Here is an 18,600-nt window from a genome sequence, read left to right on the forward strand (position 1 = left end):
GCTCCTTCTCCCTGCCTAGCTGAGCAGCAGGCTCTGCAGTGCCCCCTTGCTATGGATCAGCTGGTCAGGGCAGGCAGTGTGCTTGGCAGTCCCGCCCCTTCCCGGCCAACTGGTTGGCAAGGGCGACTGCACCTGCAACAAATGTGAGTTGTTGGGAACACACTTCCCCTTTTATATAGTAGGCTAGGAAAACAGGTAGACCAGGTTCCTTTGTGCTGAGGACATTCACTCCTGAATCGATAAAGATCTTCATGTCATTATAAAAATCTTCATATCATGTGAAATTATTGTAGAAAAATGACTGTCTTCCACAGGGCATCTTTCACCTCCTTGTTCCTGATGGTGTATATGATGGGATTCAGCATGGGGGTAAGCATAGTGTAGAAGATGAATAGCACCTTGCTAGTTTCTGAATAGCCATTGGATTGGGGGCTCAGATACACCATCATGGCAATGCCATAAAACAAAGTCACCACCACAAGGTTGGAGGAGCATGTGGAGACTGCTTTTTGTCTGCTCTCAGATGAGCTCATTCTCACTAGAGCAACGATGATGTATGCTTATGAAATGAGGATTAGCATAAATAGAGCAATTATTATCACCACAGTGATGATGAGCATAGCCATTTCTATTTGGGAAGTGTCAGCACAAACCAGCCTCAGCAAAGGGGGGATATCACAGAAGAAATGATTGATTTCATTGGGGCCACAGAACGGAGAAGTGAAGGTCAGTGTGGTCTGAACACAGGAAACTGGCACACCACTCATCTAAGATCCCAGAACCAGCAAAGTACAGGAACAACTGTCCATTATGGTTGTGTATCTCAGAGGGTAACACACGGCCACATACTGATCATATGCCATGGCAGCCAGTATGTAACACTCTGCACAGCCCATGAGTAGAAAAAAGGACATCTGGACGGCACAACCAGTAAACAAGATTCTATTGTTCCCAGTGATGTAACTTGTTAATATCCTGGGCATAGTGACAGAGCTGTAGCAAAGTTCCATGAAAGAAAGGTTCCGAAGAAAGAAATACATGGGTGTCTGAAGGGCTGGGCTGGAGAGTGTGAGGAAAACAATGAGGGCATTTCCCAGCAGGGTCAGGATGTAGCTGGCCAAGCACAGAAGGAAAAAGAGCAGCTCTAGTGATGGACTTCCTGAAAATCCCAGGATTTGAAATTCGGACACATGAGTGTAATTTTCAATTGCTCCCTTGATCCAACGGGTATTATAGTTCATCTGCAAAGACAAGAGATACTTCAAGTGCATCTTCCAAGTCAGATAATAAAAGGAGAGCTAGCAAATGGTCAGTTAAAATTCCCAAGAAAGTCCTAAACATGACAGGTTAGGGTCATCAAGGAGAAATGTATGAATCCACTCTCAGGTCTTGCTGTAGAAAATCAGCCTCCATCAACAGAACTTCTTCACAATAGGCCAAAATCAGTTAAGTAGGTTAGATCTATTAATAAAGGCTTTGGGGGCAAGCCTGCCCACTCATTTGAGAAACTTGTCACTGTAATCTTGCAGTTTTCCTCTTTATCTTGCAACAGGAATGTGTGCAGCAAAATCTATATCCTGTTTAGCACATGTCTGTATTCAAATCTGAGCCAAGAATACAAACCTAAACTTCAGCTACATTCTTGGACTTAACAATCCTCTTCCCCAACTCAAAAATCAATTTATTTCTGAGACTGACTATATTTATCACTAGTAAATGCGGAGACGACAGACTTACCTGGGGTCCTGTTTGCTGCTGGTGGCTGGGGGAGCGCGGGGCCTGGGCCACCCGCCATGTTCGAGGGCTCGCCCAGCATGCCAAGGGCGGGCCCTCGTCCAATCAGTTTGAACCCCGGCCGCCCAATCACGGGCAGCCCAGGTAGGAGTCGGGGGGCGGGGCCTGGCTGACCACAGGTTCCCCTCTGGTCTGGCAGTCGGGTATTTAACCCGCTGCCGTCCCCGCTCCCTCGCACTTCGGCTCAGCGCGGCACTCGGACACCCACCCACCCCTGTTTTCAGTTGTTGTTTCCGCTTGTCACAACTTGCTGGCGGTGGGCATTGGATCAGATCCCATTTTGGGGGGGTCAGGGCCTAAGGCTCAGGCTCCCCGTGGAGGGGATTCCCATAAGGAATCTTGGAAGTGAGGCATGGTGGGGCATGCCCAGCTCGGGGGCTGCCAGGGCTCCTCACTTCCAGGTGGCAGGGGAGTCACCAAAGGGTGTACACCGGGTGGTCTCCCCCTTAATGCCACTCCTCGGTCCCCCCCCTCAGCTGGCGGCTGGGGTCCATCAGCTGGCAGGCGGGTCAGCTGATGCTATTTTGGGGGATCTGATCCTCATGCGGCACCAATACTCCTCAATGCTGTTAATAAAGTTGTGGCCTGTTTTCATCCCAATTCCTGGTGTGGTGTCAGTTATTTCTGGGCCCCCGGGGCTCTCCCGTCTTGGCCATAGGCAGCAAAAAGTCCAGCTGCACATTAAAGACAAAAAAGGATTTTCACGGTATAAGGTTTAGATGAAACAAAAATAAATGCAGCTTCTGATATCCTTCATGTTTTGTCTGAAATTAACAAGAGAGGCAAACTGTACTTGATGTTGGAGAGCCATAACTGGATCTGAGAAACAGCATCAAGAAGTGCGGTGGGAAGGGAATCGTTGTGCAACCTTCCCTTCATATTTTCCTCAGAGAAATTCTTCGAAACATTCTGAGATCTCTCCAAACCCCTCAATAAAATCTCTAACATATGTGAATATATAGAGAGCATGATTGCTATTTTAAGTGCTCTTAAGCTCAGTATGAAATATTTAAGTGTATCCTAACAGCTCACTCCTAAGTAAAGATATGCGCTGCTGGACTAAGAAAGGTGTAGCCCTGTTTAGGATTTAACTGGGAAATTTTCATTGAAATTAATGCAATTTATATGTCTTGATATGAACACCTGAAACAAGAGTACAATGAACACAATAAACAGCATACAATAAATGTTTCAAGAAAGAAAATCATAGGAAATGAAAATAAGGATAGAAAGATGAAGACAAGAGAAATTGAGGACAAGGAAGTTCAAGAAGGTGATCCCTCATGTACTGAAAATTAAGATGGGGGCAGCCTCAGGCCACCCTGAACTTACAATTCTGAGGAACTGTGATAAAGTTTTATCAATATTATAAGCACTATCTTCAGCAACATCTTCCTAGCACAATAGTATTCCTTCCTTCCATGAAAGGCATTAACTGAACCCCGAGGACATCTCTTTGCTGTGAGAAAAGTGTTGTTCTCTGTTTGTGACAAGGAGCTTTGGAATCATATCAACAGATTTTTATATGATCCCTCCCCCTTCTTCCTTTGTTATTGAAGGATGGTGGAAAAGCACCATTCTGTTTACTTCCTTTCTCAGATTGTTCGATCCTTAATTTTTAGGGGAGTAAACAAGTTAATAAATCCCTCTGCAAGTCTTTGTAAATCTTAAATCCCTGTGGGTTAAGGTTATATTCCTAGAGAGCAATTGACTGTACTATCTTGTGCAATTACTTGACTGTACCACCTTCTGTACCTCTGTGAATAAGGAATAGCTAGCCACCAGTCTACCTGAGTTTCTTACAGCCCAGCCCAGTCATAGTGTGAGTTGTTGGCATCTAGAACTTTCCTGTAGACATTGTGTGACTCTTATGATTATCTATACGTGTGTGAGGAAGGCAGGACAACTAATCAGAGGGTCTACTTAAGTGACAAGCTGCCTGGCAAATAGTAATCCCAATCTGTAGCTCTCATTTCATATATACCTACCCATTATATAGGCAAACAACTCAATTGCAATTCTTCTATATCCTCAACTTGCTATTAGAGTATGTACTGAAAAAAATTCGCTTTCGGTTTCGGATCTAGGCATTCTGAAACAACTATGTACTATTAGTGTTTTTTTCCCAGATGAGGCATTGTGGGCTTTGATCTAAGTCATTTGGGGTTTTTGTTTGTTTGTTATCATGCGTTTCAGACCCATTCTTAGCAATGAGGACTTCCAGGCTTTTTGAGGCAGCTGTTTTTGCTGTTAGCAGCACCAAAATCTCACAGAACACAGTCCTCCCTCTAAACCATCAAACCATTGATGGTGAACCTATGATAAATATGTAGACTGATTTATTAGCATCAGCGAAAGGACAGATTATTGATATTTACACAGATTGTGCTGCTATTGATTATGGACTATTATGCTGTATATGTTATATAGATATTGTGTCGATGTGATTGATGAAGTTTGTATTTGAGCTATTTATTTATCGTATTTGTTACTATTTATTATATTCACAGAGCACTTTCAACACTTAAGAGAGAAATTCACATAAAATTCATTAAAAAATATAAATATTGGATGGGAGACACATCTTTTTGGCTTCTCAATTTTCTATAGTGCCAATAAATTATTACCTTTGCATTCCTCTGTTGCCTGTTGCTGCCATATAGCCTTGCACTTTGCAGTTTTGTTCCCACGGTGAGGGGTAATCCAAATCCTTTCTGCTTCAAAATTGGGCATTCTTGTTGCCAATCTTCTCCGTTACCCAAGTGCAGGAAGGCAGAGAAGCAGGCAGCACAATTCCTTACCAGAATCAGGAACTTGATACTTTTAAAGGGTTGATTTACCTACGCTTTAGGTACTCATGGTCACTGGTGATCGCTGGTTAAACTGTGACAAGGCAGCATGTTTTATGAAATACGAACAGCCATCTAGGGGAAGCATTTTACCACAGGGAAGCTGATACCCCAGCAGCAGCCCCACTGTTTGAGTTCATGGGTTTAGGGGGGAGTGTTTAGTACAAGATACCACATTTCCTTGAGGGTTACAAGCAGTCCTGGATCCATTGCTGGGTTCTGTCTCCTCACAACACTTATGACAAATCAGTCATTTTCTCCTGTTTTCCTGCTGCTTATTCAAGCACCCCAAATTCCAAACCTAGCCCTGAATTAATACAAATTGCCAAACTGAAACTTAGACACATACCAAGTATCTACATCAATTAGCCTCATTTATGTTGTTTATAGGTAACACTAGTATATAGGTAACTCCAAAAACAGATTGTATTCACCTTATTCTTCGGTCACCCGTCTTTTTCTCTAGGTCTCTTCAAGAATCTCTCTCCTCTTTCATATAATTCTATTCCACCTGTTACAGATGCAGATCCAGTCAACTGCCAGCTTCATCTGTTGCCTGCTATAATTTTTCTTTTCAAGATCTTTTTCTCTGGGGAAAGCTCGTTTTACCTGATGGAGTTCTACTGTAGTGCATCTGAACCACAACACTCTCCTGGACAGGATGTATGATTTCCTTCCCACACCTTCACTTAAACACACATCTCAGGAGATTCACACATCACAGTCCCCACTATACTCTAAAGCCTATACTATATGGCAGTCTTGGAACTATAACTGCTTGTGATACTTAATTGTGCAGGTGAATATTCCCTTGTTTGTTTTTTCCCTAGTATTATTTTAGTCTATGCCCTGGTTTCAATGCCATGGTTCATTTACCTGCTTGTAGTAAAGCCTTGTTTTGGTTTTTAAGATTTTTAGCAGCGCATAACATAGGAAGCAGGAAGGTAAATGTTTCCTTGTGTTGCTCAGTATACATACCCAGGGGTTTTTCTAGTCTGCGTTTTCATTGCTGTTCTGCTGTTTGTTTATTTAGTGGTAATAAAGCCTCATTATAGTCTTTAAGGGTTGTGTCTCAGTTTCCCATTGTGTTTGGCAAGTCAATGGGAGGCAGGGGTCACAGACTCTCCTTCTCCTCACCCTGCCAATTCATAATAGTGAGAACTAATGCCATCTATAGGACCCTGGTATACCTAGGAAGAGATTTCTGCTTGTATGTTAACCCTGAGGGTGCCAACTCAGCTCTGTCTTGGTTTTCTGCTTGGTTTTCAAATTTTTGATATCCTTACCCTGTTGTATGGTTTATGGAATGTCCTAGCTGATGATAGTGTTTCTATGTAATCCACCTTTAGTCTCAGTGAGAAAGATAGACTATAAATATTTTTTAAAAATATGATGGGAGCTACCAGCAGCTGATGACCTCTCTATGGCTTATAACGAGGGATGCCACCCCACCAGAGCAACAACATAAAGGCTATTTGAATACACTCTCTTATATAGACCAATAAATTAGTCTCCCCCATCCCATTCCTGCTTGGCTGTTGTGACCAGTTACACCCTCTCCATAACTTTACAATGTGAGAGAGCAAGCGGAAGGCAGATAGCATAACTTGCATGTGAGAGGCAATGCAGCTCTTTATAGCAGCGACTCTCCTTCCCCATTGGTGATGGTGCATGAGTTGGCATTGGCATCCTGTTCTCCATCCATTTCATGCCATAGAGAGTAGAGCCACAAAGGATGGAGAAATGGGCTTCATCTTACTGCTTTTTAATTTTGCTGCTGAAATTATTATTTAATCATTTATTCACCAAATGTATCAAAATATGTCCTAGGAACACATAATTTGTGGATACTGTTGTGTGTTATATAATACATGCCATTCCATTCCATTCACCTCGATTTCCAAGCCCACATTGTTCTTTTAGCAGCTGTTAGCTTCACCACTACTAACCTCAAGGCAGATTTATTTTTAGCAGAAATGGGTCACTGTCCATGAAGATACATTCTCCAAGTGATGTCTGGAACATGTAGAAGCTTAGATCTCAATTTCTGAAATCAAATCTTGGAGTGATTTCACTAGCATGTTATATGTTCTTAGTTGACTTTCTCTACACCATTCAGGGGAGATTGCATCATTCTATTTTTTAAAACTTGGTCTAATCACTGAATTCTTAACCAGGGAAATAAACACATTAATAAACCCCTCTGCAAGTTCTCTGTGAATCTCTGAGTCTCTGTGGGATTTACTGGTAGATACTAACTAAGGAAGACGTAAATGTCACAGGAATAAGTCCCATTAAACTGAGGGCCAAGCTACAAGTGACGAATGACACTTGAACAGCAAGTGGATTGAGTGGAGGGCAAGTGAACAGAGAGAAATACACTTGCTGTTCAAGTGTCATTCATCACTTGTAGCTTGGCCCTAACTGTGACTTAAGCATTTGAATCCCAACAACTCTTCCACTCCAGCTCCCCCATTTCCCTTCCTTACATGGCTGGCTAGCCTTTTATCTTTGTCCCCTGAAGGTTTTAAAGCAGGTGAACTGCCTATTGGGGGAGGGGGGTCTTCCCCCATGACTTTTTCCACACAAACACAATGATGCCCAGTATAGCTTTCTGGGTGGTTAAATAGGCTCCTTCTCCTTTAATGGGGAAGATTAAGATTAAACTAAATGCTTTTACCAGTAATTACTGAAGACTTTTTTCCACATCTGACTTACTTTTAGATGATACAAGCAGGGACCGTTAAGTACATGGGGGCACATTTCAATGTGTAATAAGCCAAAGGTCACATAGTGAGTTTCCATCAGAGAATGGGGATTCAAGATCCTAGTCTGAAACTCTAACCACTAAACACACTGGCTTTTGTGGAGTGGGTGTTGTTGAACAGCCTGTGTGATTCATGTAATTCAGATGGTTGCCAGTTGTTCAGTGACTGCTGTCGGCCTGGCCCCAATGAGTCCTCCCTCAAAGTCCAAAGCAACCCTGGAAAAAGCCCTGCTCCTTTTATCATTTTTTGAATTTCAGATTCTTGTGCAAACCTGAAGCATTTTTCAGGTTTGTAAAAAGATCTGTTTTGTCCATTTGTGGTTCCTGTCTACAGATCTTATTCTTATTCTTATTCTTATTCTTATTCTTATTCTTATTCTTATTCTTATTCTTATTCTTATTCTTATTCTTATTCTTATTCTTATTCTTATTCATGTCATTTATAGTCCAATTTCTCAATAAGACTCAAGGTGAATTCTCAGATTTTTCAAGATTGAGAATTAGATATATTGAGAATTAGAGAACCCACAAAGACTTGTGGGGTATCTTATTTTCACCTGCCCCACCATGGCCTCTTCTTCTTCTTTGGGCCCCTCAAAAGCTGCCCCCCCTTTCCTGCTTCCTTCTTTCCTTCCCACCCACCTCTTTCTGCCTCCCTGTCTTCACCTCCCCATCAGCAGATTTCAGATTCAACTCGGGATTCTATCTGAAGTAACCACCACTCACCTCCTCCCACCTCTCATTTTGTTATCTGATGCAGCTCCTGTCTGCTAAGCACTGAGGAGCAAAAGTTTGCTTGTACCCATAGGCAGACAGGAAGATAGGCAGGAATGCATATAGGTTTACCGGGTTGCCTGAACCTCTGTCTTCCACTACTCCAGTCTCATCCTCACTCGATGGAGCATTGGAAGCAAAGCATAGGGGGGAGAATGATGGTGTGCAGTGCTGTGATGTAATTTTCATGCTGAGTACCCCTAAATGTTCCTGGTTGGCAACCCTAGATGCACAGTTGGGGGAGAAGAAGCTCTCCTGCAATAGGCAGCTCACCTTCTTTGAAGTCTACGAGGGATAGAGATAAAAGGCTAGCTAGTAGCCAGTCTAATTTCCCTTCCCACTGAGAAACATAGGATTTCCACATGGCTTTTGTTCATATAGGGTCCAATTATCCCAGCATACTTTTTCAGGTAGTCAAAGCAGGTCTCTGTTCCCTTTTTCTCCAGCAGAAGCCTTTTTGGATCCAGTCCATTGTGATTTATTTATTTATTAAAATATTTTATATCAGACCTTTTCCCTAGCTCAAGGTAGCTATCTGTTAATTTTACCCGATTCCAATTTGTCAAAGCGTATGTGAAAATTACTACAAAACCACAGAAGCTTCTGTGAGGCTTACAGTGCATTTTGAAACACCCATCAAATTGTTGCTGAAAACAAAATGTGTTTTCTAAGCTTTTGCATTTATGATGAGGTATAATGATTTCAGATGACAATGAATTTTCAGAAAGAAGAAAAAAAGAAGGCAAGAATTTTTAAAAGTGTTACTTATCATTTTAAATCTTTAAAGTCCAACTAGATTTCTGGGGTATGAATGAGCTTTTGAGAGTCAAAGCTCCTACTCCTTGTATCTGATGAAGACTCTCAAAAGCTTATACCCTGGAAATCTAGTGGGTCTTTAGGGTGCTATTGGACCTGGATCTTGTTCTACTACAAACCAACATGGCTATCCATCTAAAATAATCATTTTAAAAGTTTATATTTTGTTTTTAAAAAATCACCCAAACAAATAATGTTATTTTCTAAAATTCACTTGGTAAGAATTGGGGAAATTTTGACAATCAGCTTCCAGAATGCAGATTTGAGTTCTTTGTTTCTTATGCTATAGATCAATGGATTCATTAGTGGTGGCACCATGCAATAGAACATAGAAATCAAGAGATCTGTGGTTGATGTGGATGTAGAAACTGGTCTTAGGTAGGCAACCGTAGAACTTACAACATATAAGAATATTACAATAAGATGTGGCAAGCAAGTTGAGAAGGCTTTTTGCTTTCCCTGTGTGGATGGAATTCTTAGAACTGCTCTGATGATCTGAACATATGAGCAAATTATTAAAGCTAAATAAACGAAGCCTAAAGAAAAGCAAACATAAATAACCCATAATTCAATGAGGTATGAATCAGAGCAAGCAACCTTGAGTAGCTGAGGGATTTCACAGAAGAACTGATAGATGTCACTAGAACAGATTTCTACTGTGAACACATTTCCAGCATACACTGTGCCATAGAAAAGACCACTAATCCATGAGCTGATTGCCATTTGAATGCATGCTTTCCTGTTCATCACAGCCTCATACTGAAGTGGGTTGCATATGGCACTGTAGCGGTCATATGCCATGATACCAAGGAGGAAGAAATGAGACGCAGTGAAGAAAAGAAGGAAGAAAACTTGACAAATGCATCCCAAGTAGGAAATGGACTTGGTGATCATAAGGGAATCTGCCATGGACTTGGGGACTGTGACTGATATGGAACCAAGGTCTTGGAATGCCAGGTTGGCCAGAAAGAAGTACATGGGTTTGTGAAGGTGATGACTATAAATGATGACTGTAATGATGAGAAGGTTTTCCATGAGGACCACCAAATAAATAATAAGAAAAGCAATGAAATGAAGCATCTGTATTTCTGGCACATCAGAAAAGCCATGAAGAAGGAATTCAGTCACTTGTGACTTATTGGACATTGAGCTGGTCATTTGGTGCCTGTGAAAATAAGAACCAAATCATTATCGGAAGGACAAGGAAAAGACTTTGGGATCGTTACATAAGTATGGATGGATTTAGGAAACTGGGTTCTTGTTGAGAACTTTGGTACCTTTCGACAAACACATGTTTAAAAGCAGAAAGATATTCTCCAAGTGGTCAAGTGGACACTGCTCAACCTGGGATTGCTGTGTTGAAAGCCTTGTTCATCCTAGATGATTCTGAGCATGTCAGTGTCTCTCACGGCCAATAGTCATCTTATGAAGTCCACAAGTAACAGATGCAGTTTCAGAGTGCCACGCTTAGAACAATTCCCAGGCTTGTATGAGTCCAATTCAGATTGTACTGTAATATGTGGGCAGATGGGGAACCACTATTTGCTCCTTTGGGGAAATTTATATATAGTCTCTCTGTACACATAGGTTTCATCAAAGGGGCCAATAGTGGCTCCCCAAGACATTTCAGACCAGGAAACGGCCATGGCTTAAGACCTCTCCACAACAACTCCTGCCTGAGTAGGGCTCCTTTGCACCTCGGAGTTTAATTCTGGACATAGATCTCCCGACCCACATGTAACACTTCTTAACAATCAACATGGCTGAAATAGGGGAATTGGCTCTCGGGGTTCGTTTTCCTATCTGTAAAATAGTACCAGCAAAGGAAGACTAAAATGTGTTTTTATTAATTTTTTCTCAGGTCTGTCATGTCATTTTGTCACTTTAACCTGTGCTTAACTTCCTCTACAACTGCCCAACTCACAGCTTTTTAAACATACCGCAAACCCTTTGCCCACCACAGCTGACCCATAGAGGTGAAAGGGAAATTGGTTGCATCTGTTCTGGGCAGACATTGCATTGGATCCAGACTAAAACAGCAGTTTCCACCCATTCCCCCTTTTGGTTGTAACCCCTCCTCACGTCATTCCTCGGGATGCCCAATCTCCTGCATGGGCACCATTTTGTGGAGATCAGTTGGCTGCAGTAGAAGGACAGGAGGGAGGCAGGAGAGTTCCATTCTGTCACTGAGAAATTTAGCCTAGGTATAGTCCAACTGATTGAACCCAATGTTTCATAAATAGTAAAGTTCAATATGATATTGTAGAATAGCTGCAACATTTTGAGATGAGCCAAAAAAGTTCTGTTAATGTTTTCAGGGTAATTCTGGTCCCCTAAAGCTGTTACCACATTTTGCCAGAAGCAAAACCACTAAACACTAAAGGAATTCTGAAAGAAACTCAGAAAGTTTTGATGAGACTAGTGAAATTTCTCAGGAAAGGATTCGTAATTAGAGTAATGGCTATACCATAATAGAAAACTTCAAATATTATTCAGAAAAAAACAAAAATCTAATAGCGGCTTAATCTTCAGCTGACAATTAAGTATAATCCTCAACCATCAGATATGTGCCTGGACTAAACAAACAGTTGGAAGTTTCAAAACACAAATGATTTATTCTATCACCATTGCATTATGTTACTGTTACAGTTGTGTAAATTCACATTGGGCTAACACTGCTGTTCAGCAGTAGCTGAATGTTAGAATCAAACACAGTTGAAGACTATTGATGCTTCTCAATTCTGCTTTTGAAAACCATTTGTTTGCTCATATCCCTTGTGCTAACTGAACCACAAATTTTAACGTTTATGTTATTTTCTTGTTTCTTCTCACCAAATATTTCCTATTCCTATTTGGGTCATTTTTGCATCATTTGTATATAAACTGCACCTAAAGTAGACAAGCCATAAAATAGTGTAAAATGATATCTTTAATTAAAAACAACACATTTGGGTTCTCCGGATTTTTGACTGCTGTTTCTAGAAATAAAATAAATTCAGAGCAGCCCTATTTTGATTAACTATGTAATAAATCAACAAACATGAACTTACCGTGGTTGCCTTTGTGAACAGACCCCAGGTTATTTTATCAGTTTCATTTTCAATTCCATCTTTGCTTCTCCTTGTGACTGTCTGCATGCATTTCATATATTATTTATTCCCTCTCCTTTCCTTCTCTCCACCTTAATATTAGTGCAAGTTGCTGCCAATTGCTGTCTTGTTCCATAAGCTTGAGAAATGATTGTGAGCTTGGTCTCTGCATCTGGCATTCTGTGGTTGGTTTCTAGAGGCCTTTAAAAGTGTCACTCCCAAGAGTCCAATCAAACTATCTCAAGAGTGTGTGAGACAAATGTGTCCTTGAGAGGAGATTGTACTGTTGGCATTCTATAGAATATAAACTAATAAATGGCTCAAACAAGCACCTGCAGATTGCATGAGGTTTTAAGTTGTATTTTAATCCATGTTGCACCTCGCCCTGAGCCTGCTTGTGGGGAGGGCAGGTTAAAAATAAATAAATAAATAAATAAATAAATAAATAAATAAATAAATAAATAAATAAATAAATAAATAGATGGCACTGAGGGATAGTTCAAAGGAGCAAATGCCCAATGCTGAACATGTGGATTGATTCACTGAAAAGCATGGTACATGCTTTTGACATCTATCTGCTGCCTATCCATCCATCCGTCCGTCTATCCATCCATTTTATCTATGTTACCTCCCTCCATTGATTCCCAACACACCTTACAATGCTGCAAATGTGAAATTATAAATGTAAGCTGCAATGTCATAAAAAAGTGCTCAGGGTTCATCTGTAAAGTCCACAAACAATGAAAGGGTGAGAGTTGGAACCTGGGAGGGAAGGAATGATGATCCAGTTATGACGGAGAGATTCCTGGTTGCTTTCTGCCCTCCTTTTGATAGACCCAGGGGCTGGTGAACTCGCAGCAAAGTATCTTGTACTACCCAAAGGTTGGCAGATCCACAACTAATGCTTCTACATTACCAGGCAGATGCAACTGATGATCAGTCTGGTGATCAGGGCAAGCAGATGAGTGTCCCTTCCCTCTTTCTACCACCTCTGGAGGTGGGATGTCCATTGGCCAGCTGACTGGACCCAAATCTCCTTCTTGCTAACACTAGCAGCGGCATGTTTATCTGCTCATCCTCCCATTCTTGGTGCCTGTGCCTCCTGCATACTTTATTCCCTCCAATGTCTCATTTACTCCCCTGCCTTCTTGATGGTGGCTGACCAGCTGACAGATGGGTGGTATCGCCAGCCCTGCCATCTCAGGTGGCTTTGGCAGTATCGGCTGGGTCTGGTCACCCCAGATGGAGCTGTAGAAGAGGAGTGGCTCAGGTTAGTCAAGAGGACAAGTGATATTAAGAATATGTTTTAAAATCTTACTGATATTACACTTGTGAGCTGGCACACCACATTCTACATTGTTTATTATGTCATGTTTAATTTTTTTTTTTGCTGTCATGTCATAGTTAACTTATAGCAACGTTGTAGGGTTTTCAAGGCAAAAGACTTCTGAGGTGATTTGCCATTGCCTGCCTCTGTGTAGTAAGGCTAGACTTCTTTGGTGGTTTCCCATCCGAGTACTAACTGGGGCCAACCCTGCTTAACTTCCAAGATCTAATAAGAACAGGCAAGCCTGATACTTGCTCTTTATTCAGACAACTGCTCTGTTTTCAAATGTCTGCAGTTCCTAGTCCTCTTACATTGCTTATTAGATGTATCATCCTATTAGTTGCATTGATTTACACCATGTAATCTATCTTGAGTCTTGAAAAAGGCAGACTATAAATAAAACAGAGGAAGGCAATGGAACTTCCTGCTCAGCAACTAAAGAGGAGTAGGGAGTGGAGCCAAGGAAGACAATATTCTTCTCATTTTCCACATGACAATGTCTGTCACTTGGGAAGTTAGGACCAGTATTACATCTGGTGAATGTCCTTAGGCTTGCATTCATGTAATATTATTGTTTATGTCATTACCTCCTCATTGTGAAGTAAGGACTAGATTGAAGGAATTATTTTTAAAAAGTATTTCCCAATTGCACTGACCATCTATGGCATCAAGAAAAGTGTTACTCTACTTTGTAATTACCGTAATAACAGTTATTAATTTCCCTTCTTGTTGTGTCACTGCAAAAGGCCAGCTTTAAAGCACTGGTGGTTAAATTCTGAACTCGCTTGCATACAGAAGTCACAATTTAACACTCAGGGCTGGTGTTCTGCTCCATGGCAGAGTAGGGCTATGTCCACCATCCATTCTTTAGTTCAACAGATCATCAGAAGCTGTGGAACATGGCCTGTAGGTCCACAAAGCCAGCTTCTGTGTGCTGCCTTGGGGAGGGAGGATGCCTTAAGTTCTGCTAAGGTGCCTGCTGTAGCGGACCTGGTAGTAGAATGCAGGCGTACAGCTGTGGCCTGGCTAAGCATGTATATGCACTCTTGCTACTCTTGCTGATCCTGCTTCCTTCTCTTGTGTGCTGGACAAACATGAAAGGCAAATGTAATTATGGAGAAATACTACCAAACCACCTGTATAGGACAGGGGATAACATCATTGGTGGGGTCCTATCTCTGATGCATCAAAACATTCTTTTGATTGATTTTCAGGAACCACCACATAGGAAAGAGTACGAAGTCATGTAAGTAGTCATGATATTTGCCAGGGGATTTTTATGATTACTGACATCTGCAATGAGGGATGGAGTTTCAGCACCTGCTGCTTTTAAATCATGGCTCTGTAGTAATTAAATCAATATAATTTCTACCGATAGCTTCTTATAGGCAAAGGAACCTTTATTTGTTAAGAAATAGGCAGCTCTACTGATGATGGTGTTCTAAGCTATGCATTCAAAATGTAAGCATTAAAAATCAGTACAAAACCACACATAAGTCTGTTTCAGAGGAAAGTTGATTGTAAATTTTCAGTCGGATCCAGCCAAATTTTTCACTCCCTCTCCCCCAGTTCTTCTCCTTAGTAAATTCCTCATTCCACGTAGCTCTTGTCCATGCAGGTTCCATGATCCCCAGTAAAGACTTTTTGGGTACCTAAAGAGGACTCTTCCCCACCCCCCATTTTAACTAGCAGAAAACCTGGTTTGATCCACCCCTTTGAAAATTGGTTGATTGGAATATATGTCTCTGCCAGGCATTTTCTATCTAAGTCCATTACATTCTGTTCTCTTCTTTGGCCAGCTACTGGATTTTGAATGTTTGCATTTTCTCTACCAAGGAACATGGGATTGTTTTCCATCAATACCTCTAATAGACCTGTTAAATGGAAGTTTGACTTTTACATAGCACTGTTAAAATCTGCCTTTCATCAAGTTCAAATACAGCCACTTTTTAAATCAGTGTGCTATCAGTGATGAAACAGAAGAGTCCAGTAGCACCTTTAATACTAACCAACTTTACTGAAGCATAAGCTTTCGAGAATCACAGGTCTCTTCGTCAGATGCATCTATTTTGCTACTACAGACTAACATGGCTAATTCCTCTGCATCTATCAGTGATGAAGTCTGTGTGAATATGTGCAGAATCAGCACATTTTTAAAGGATGAGATTATGATGGCAGATAGTGGGACAAGGTGTGTGAAAGCTTTCTACAAAGGGAAAATAAGAGACATCGAGGGATGTGCAGAAGCTTCCCGGGAAATCTGTCTGTCATGGCAGAAAACCAAGCAAGAATGAATTGGGATAGATCAGACAGGCATCCATTACATTCATGGAATGAGCAGGTGTTGGTGCTCACACAAGCAGGTGTCAGTGCCACAAGCAGTAAAGTGCAGCCCCCCCCCCCCCACCACTCCAGTTAGTTTGATACTATGTAAAGCTTTTGGCCGAAGTATCTGTGTTTCTATGACACGTGAGAAAATGTATTTAGGCACCAGAAGAAACGTGCTTATTTGCCCAGGAGTTATGTTCAGGATTGTACCGTTTCCTTGTTGGACTTGTTTTCCTATCTACTGGTTTATTTAATTCTTCAGGTGATATGGTTATTGTTTTATGGCTCTCAACTCTTGAAACTACTTTGACGGGATGTTAGAAAGAGATAACAGCTGATAAATGTCATCAGCCAACACAGAGATCACTATTGTAACATGTTGCAGTGCTGAAGAACAGACTTTTTTTCTTGGCATGGAATTGCAGTGTGAACAAGTAACAAAACTATTACAAGACATGGCAGGATTTATGTTGATCATTTGATATTACAGTGCTTTTACAATATTGCAAGAAAGGTTGCAAAATTGGCTTTAGCTGTACAAGTGTTCTTGAAAGATCTTGATTATCTGGGGCAACAACATGGTAAGTCAGCAAGGGAACGACATTGATTTTACCCACTGGAAGGAAGGCATGGCAGGCTGCAAGAGGATAATTGTAGAAGGCTTCCTCTCCTTCCAGTTTTAAGAAGGGAACAATGTTCAGTTTGCTTGTCTGCAGCAGATAGAGAGGAACAGGGTGGGTGGTTCAACACCTGAATAAGTTATGTTGGGGTTGACAAAAGCCATGTGGGACAAAAGAAGTATCAAGGAGGATAACTGGGTGAGACTGAGCAAAAAAGCTGGCTGGATCCCACCCACTATCACTAACAGAAGTCTTCATATCAATGTCTGTCTTGTTGCAGGGTGGTGTATAAGAATTATCAGCATGCCCTCGCCTTAATTTTTGCCCTTTATGAGATCAATAAGAACCCCAGGCTCTTGCCCAATACTACCCTGGGCTTTTGTATCTATGACAACCAGTTTGATGCACGAATCACATATGCAACCATTCTGGATCTCCTATTCACCGAGAAAAGAAATGTACCTAATTACAAGTGTGACAGGGGAAAGGCTGTGCTGTCTGTTATTGGAGGTCTCTCTGTAGATAACTCCATCCAGATGGCTACCCTCTTGAGCATCTACAAGATTCCACAGGTATGTGCTTATATATATTTGGATTTGGAGGGAGTGCCCTTACTGTTAAATGCATTTCTGACACAATAGCCCCTGACTGACTATATTCATTTCAGGGCAAGAACAAATTCTTCACGTTTTTGAGATCCAAGTCTACTTGTAATCAACACAAAAATGCAAAACATTTGTACTCAACAGTTTGCGTATACAGACATACATGTACATGTATTCAGACATTATTGTGCTGTTTATAGTTTCAGGTGAGAGTAAACTGAACGTGCATTTGTTGGGAATAGGTATGAACAGCCCTCAGATACACAATTCAAAGTTGCTTATAGCTTTGGAGGGTGCATGAATGGCATCTTCCTTCCTCCACTTGGCCTCAGCCAAAGTCACTGTTGTGGTACAGAGAGGGAAATTCAGGGCCAAGCTACACATGACGAATGACACTTGAACGGCAAGTGGATTGAGTGGAGGGCAAGTGAACAGGGAGAAATACACTTGCCATTCAAGTGTCATTCGTCATGTGTAGCTTGGCCCATAGTTACTATAGCTAAAAAACAGGAATAGAAAAGTTTTCAAACTTAAAATATATTATTTTAAACTCACTACTGAAGGATATTCAGAAATCAATAGCTCACTATGAAAAAACTTTAGCTTTTCTCTCATGAGAGTTCTGGTGTTCGTATTTCACTGAATTATAACAGCTGAGATATCTATTTAAGGAAGGCATTGGGGTCAGAACTGTGCAAGGTTGATGTCTAATGATAACTGATCCAGAGGAGTTAGTCTGTAGTAGCAAAATCAAAAAGAGTCCAGTAGCACCTTTAAGACCAATTTTATTGTAGCATAAGCTTTCGAGAATCACGTTCTCTTCATTAGATGCATGGAGGGCAGAAGTAAACTGGCCAAATATAGAGGAGGAGGGGGGGAAGGGGGGAAGGAGGAGAGGGGGGATGTAAACAACTCCTTTGATATGCAGATGCAGACAGCTCCTTTTGGTGTGGGGATCAGTTTGCTTGTGTAAAGATTCAAAGGAGGTTGCCGTTCAGCAGTGCTGCTGGACTCTTTTTGATTTTGCTACTACAGACTAACACGGCAAACTCCTTTGAATCTTTACACAAGCAAACTGATCCACACACCAAAAGGAGCTGTCTGTATCTCCATATCAAAGGAGTTGTTTACATCCCCCCTCTCCTCCTACCCCCTTCCCCCCTCTCCTCCTCTATATTTGGCCAGTTTCCTTCTGCCCTCCATGCATCTGATGAAGAGAACGTGATTCTCGAAAGCTTATGCTACAATAAAATTGGTTAGTCTTAAAGGTGCTACTGGACTCTTTTTGATAATGATAACTGGTCCAACTTTAGGTATAGTGGAAGATGAGATGATTTCTCTCAGAAAATGTTTGAATGTAAAAACTGAAGATGACTGCAGACTCTTTTGAACAGTGCAAACTGGAATGTAGATTTAGGAATGCTATTGACCTCTCCATACATGAAATGTAGACTTCAGTATGCCACCAAGTGAAACAATTTCTCTGCCCAAAGTAAACCACCTTGTCTTTTTTGGCAGGCTTGAGGTTAGGCCTAAATTGCACTGTGGGTTTTTCCCCTCTCCATTAGCTCACATACGGTGCATACGAGACTACATTCAGTGGTACAAGTGAATTTGCTTCTTTGTATCAT

At 41.3% G+C, this 18,600-nt stretch overlaps 1 pseudogene; it reads right to left on the minus strand.

The window, feature by feature from the left end:
- Positions 1 to 284: 284 nt before the first annotated feature.
- LOC129339140 (olfactory receptor 10A7-like) lies at positions 285 to 1,271 on the minus strand (annotated as a pseudogene).
- Positions 1,272 to 18,600: the final 17,329 nt, after the last annotated feature.

This window comes from Eublepharis macularius, chromosome 12 (genome assembly GCF_028583425.1).
Source record: "Eublepharis macularius isolate TG4126 chromosome 12, MPM_Emac_v1.0, whole genome shotgun sequence".
NCBI lineage: Eukaryota > Metazoa > Chordata > Lepidosauria > Squamata > Eublepharidae > Eublepharis > Eublepharis macularius.